Here is a 5180-nt window from a genome sequence, read left to right as displayed (position 1 = left end):
CCTCTATAAAAAGCAACAGCAGTCTCTCCATAGGGGAGTGGCGCTTAAACTGCTGCTGTTAAGTGCAAAAAGCTTTCGTTACATTTGGCGCCTAACAAGTTGGGTCACCGCGAAAAGAACTAAAAGTTATGACGAATATCAAATATCTATCCACCAGAATCGGAGCGGCCTTTCGGAAGTTTAAAATGAAGGGTTTATTATGCGGGAATGACCTGTTTGTTTTGCGTTCAATATGGACATACCACGGAAAGGTAACAAATCTTTGCAAGAACAGATGTGCTATCTAAGCTCCAGCTAGTTCGATCAATGCAGTGCGGGTTTCGATGTGCAACAGCTGACCGTTACAATTCTGGTCCGTCGAAAGATATTCCAATACTTACCATGAGCAGCGACAAGGCAGGATGGAAATATTGATAAAAAAAAATCATGGAGAGACATTCTGTAGTAGGAGCTTCTTACTAAAAAATAAACAGATGGCAGATAACAAACGTGGTTAGGTAATTGTTTTCGTTGCAGTTTAACGAAAACTCGGTACAATTCATTCGATGCTGATAAGTCAGTACTAACATTCACGAAATTCACGAAAACGCGACGTGAGACAAGACATAACACTTATAGTTCTTACTATCGTCAAAAAAGCTTAAAATTTACCTTTCTGTCGACCGGTTTCGGGCGCGATGTAGCCCATCTACGGGACAATGTCCGACCATCACATAAATTTATAGAGTACTAACATTCTACTGACTTTTCAAATTTTTTGGCAATCTGCAATTTTACGGTGCTATCAGCACCAGAGTTTACTGTATTCAGTAAATAATGAAAAATGTTACCGAAAAACCAGTACTTTTATTAAGAGGAGCTGGAATCTCAGTACTTTTTATGATTGACTGATCAAAGACCGTAAAATAATTTACCGAACAGCGATGTCGTTTTTAAGTGTGTAGAGCTTTAAGTGATGATGTGATCGTTGAATGCTCGAGTAATCTTTGATATTTGATGTGAAACCGTAAGGAAGTCATGTGTACCTAGTCCAATAATTAGAACACTAGATCTACAATACCCAAAACGGACATTCGAAGCTGGCTCACTAAGTCAACTGGAGATGGTGTCCGAGTGAACCTGTAGTTTTTTGAGTATACTAACAAAAAAAAATCTCACAAAATTTTCGATCGTTCTGGCTTGATTATTTCTCCTACAATTGCATACTTGATTTATCTGAAAAAAAAAAATAAATAAAAAAATATAGAGGATGGTCCATTCTGGGGAATGGTACATTCTGGCGAATGGTACTTTCTGGCAAATGGTTTTCTGGCATATGGTACTTTCTGGCGGATGTCATTCTGGCGAATAGTTTTCTGGCGAATGGTTTTCTGGCAAATATCGCACAATCAGAAGTACTATTTTATTGCTTTAGGCAGGTAGTTTTACAAACTTCCTAGAGCAGAGAAAATTTGGGTACGCATAGCACCAAGGTACGATGTGCACTATGCTTCAAAAGCGGGCAAAAGTCGTGGCTAAAGGCGATAGGAGATTAGTTGAAGCTTTCAGGCGCCAGTTTACTTAAAAGGCTTTGCCCTTTGAAGTCCATGAGACACTAAATCGTAATGATTGAAATCGCGAGAACGATACGGGGTAAAGAGCTTACGTAAATTCTGACGAAACAATCCTGTTGCGTAATAATGATGAAATCTACATAAGGCGGATTTTCAGCGGACCTTAATCTTCCAAGATCCGTACAGTTGAAACCGTTCAAAAATATTGAGCTATTTTTATATTTTTTTCAAAAATATTGAGCTAATTTTAAATATGATGCCAATAAACGTTGACTATTTTTTCTTCACCAAAAGTGCGTTCCATCTGTTAACCCTTAAAAGCCCGAGACGAATCTTGAATTTTTAAATGACCACAATTCGGAGACTAGTAGATCAATTAATTTGAAATGAATTTTGAAGTAAATGCGGTTAGACTTCCCCCCAGACCCCTCCCCCTTCTCTTAGTAACGGAAAAGCGTGGACAGGAGGGGTCCAAAATTGGTTTTGAACGGATATCTCAACATCCAATTGAGCTTGAAGGTTAGTATCTTCGACAAAGTTATTCAGTAGTTCAAGGACTATCTGGCGATGAAGAGTCTGATTGAGGATTATCCCGTTAGGTGGCGCTAATGACAAATTTTCTTCAATTGTCTGTATCTCAAGATCCTTAACAGCTAGAAGGTTGGTGTTTTCGGCAAAGCTATTCAGCAGTTTAAGGACTATCTGGCAGTGAAGAAATGGATTGGAAATCCATTCTTCAATCTTCTCTACCTCAAGAGCCTTATCAGCTAGAAGGTTGGTGTGTTCGGCAAAGTTATTCACCAGATTGATGCCTATCTGGTGGTAGATGGCTTGAATGAGAATTAATCCGCTAGATGGCGTTAGTAAAAAAATATTCAATTGTCTGTATCTTAACATGCTTATCATTTAGAAGGTTGGTGTCTTCGGCAAGGCTGTTCGACATATGAAGGGCTATCTGGCGGTGGTTCGAAATTCTTGAGATACGGGCAATTGAATAAAATGTGAAGCTAGTTTCATTACGAGTAGAAATGGTTCGTGGAGGAGAAAAATCTAATTGAGAATTTATTCGCTAAGTGATTATGATGATGATAATAATGGTCTTGCCACATACTTCTACAAAGATTTGAACAAGACGAAATATCTTTAAGATAATTCATTCTGATAATTTTGACCAGATTTGCAATTAACAAATGGTCTTATTAATTTTACAGATATAAAGAGCTTCATAAGTTTCCATAGTACAGATCGGACTCGATTAGCCGGAGTATCGATTTTTTTTCACTCCGGATAATCAAATACTTCGGACAATCGAATCACTAAAAGAAAAATTATAATCTGCGTTGAAAGAACTGAAATGTTACTGTTGACTCTCCACATCTGGATATGTCTCCCTATGTTGATGATTTCTTCAGTCCTTTCATCCTGCATACAATTTCCCTCTCCATATTTTGATATCCTCCTTATCTCAACATCTCCATATCTCAATGTGATTTTCATTCCCGATTTTTTCTCCATGTTTTGATACGCCCGTTATCTAAGGATACTAGACCAAATTTTCATGAATCTGAATAATGAAGGAAAATGTAATGACGTGTGATTGATTATTATTTTTTGCAATTTCTCATCGTAATAGGCTGTTTTTGATCACGCCAATCTGTCATGAAACGGCCTGCTTTCCTGCACTGAAGTATGCAGTGCGGGAATAGTCATTACCTAACTGAAACCAGTGCTGTAATGATTCATTACGCAACGATTTCTCATTACGAAACTGTTTTGAGTTGCGTAATGAATCATAACACAATTTCTCAGAAATTGTAAAATAATGGTGAATGCATTCCGATATAATTTCTGATACCCTTGAATGGTCTCCTACGAAATTGCAAATTGTATCAAAATTGGACAAAAGACAAAAACAGGCCCTGTCCAAAACAAAAAATCTCATAAAGCTTCATCGCGCAACTGGGGATTTTTTTTTTATTTCCGTACGGGTTTGGGCCGAAAGGTCTCAGATTTTCATGAAACTTTTTCCACAAGCAGGGCTCATCAATATTTGAATAAAAAAATTGAGAAAAATTCAGGGTCGCCTATTTTCCCGGAAAACTCAGTTGGACATTTTTTGTTTTCCCCTGACACTACTTACTTTGAAAAATCATAACTCAAGAACGAAGCATCATAGAAACAAAGTTTTTTTTTATGAAAATAAAAGCAAATTTTCTCAGGAATAAAAAAATTAACTGAAAAAAGTTTTCCACAAAATTTTCCACCGTTGAGAAAATTCGTAAAGAAAAGCCGGAAAAACTATGCTCCAACTCGTGGAAAATTTTCAAAAAAATATTTTTGAGAAGGTGATTTCATAAGCTTTAATCGCTGAAATTTTTGAAATGGTATTTATTTTTTCGTTTTTGAGTTATGGCCAATTTTGTAAAAAAAAAATGTGCAAATGTGCCATTTTGAGTCTTTTCTTTGAAAAATCATAGCTCAAGAAAGAAGCATCGTAGAAACAAAGTTTTTTTTTATGAAAATGAAAGCAAATTTTCTAAGGAATAGAAAACAATTTTAACTGGAAAAAGTTTTCCACAAAATTTTCCACCGTTGAGAAAATTCGTAAAGAAAAGCCAGGAGAACTATGTTCCAACTCGTGTAAGATTTTCAAAGAAATATTTTTGAGAACAGAATTTTATAAATTTCAATCACTGAATCTTTTAAGACGTACTCCTTTCTAATTCCTGCGTTTGGTCATAGTTTTGTGAAAAATGCCCAGATTTCTCGTACAAGTCTTTTCGTTCGAAAATCATAACTCAAGATAAAAGCGTCACAGAAACATTTTTTTTTGTCGAATCGGTATCAAATTTTCTCAAAACTTTGAGATTTTTTGAAATGGAATAAGTTTTCCAGGACATTTTTCACCGTTAAGGAAAATAAATAATGATAACCTGATTTGGTATTCCAGCTTACAAACAAAGTATATTTGAAAAGAGCGATCAATAAGATCCATTCCTAAACATTTTTTAAATATGCTCATTTTTCGTTCCTAAAACATGATCAAATTTTGCCAAGATGAGCTGTTTACAAATTTATATACACGTACGTACGAGTATAGTAAAAGTATTTGAAAAATCAATTTTATTTTTGAGATAGTAGAATGAAATCAAGTCTTCAGACTTTGCGTTGCATTTACTCCAGAACCACTCGTGTAAACCTTTTTATTGCAAAAGATTTGTATCTCAATTGAACAGAAGACAAAAACACGCCCTGTCCAAAACAAACAATCTTATAAAGCTTCGTCGCGCAACTTTCAACTGGATAATTAATTGTTTATTTATCAAATCTCCCATTCACACCCGAACACGATGCTGCTACCATCGACAGGTACAAACCATTTAATTTAGTAGCAACTTGGATAGAGCAACACTCCCTCATATAGCATCTGTTCAGCAAGAAAAAAGGAAATGAACCAGAAATTTGAGACAACACAAATTATGCATATCTCCATACCAAAATGATTCAAACCTTCGAACCACTCCACTGTCATCGAATCGGAGCCGAAGAATAATAACGAAATTTATAGTGGCAAGGTGATAAATTTCCGTCATTCACAACCCCTCAGCTCTTACCACACGCTGCTTA

This window comes from Aedes aegypti, chromosome 3 (assembly GCF_002204515.2).
Source record: "Aedes aegypti strain LVP_AGWG chromosome 3, AaegL5.0 Primary Assembly, whole genome shotgun sequence".
In the NCBI taxonomy this organism is placed as follows: Eukaryota; Metazoa; Arthropoda; class Insecta; order Diptera; family Culicidae; genus Aedes; species Aedes aegypti.
The sequence above is the reverse complement of the archived record's forward strand: the minus strand, read 5'-3'. Positions refer to the sequence as shown.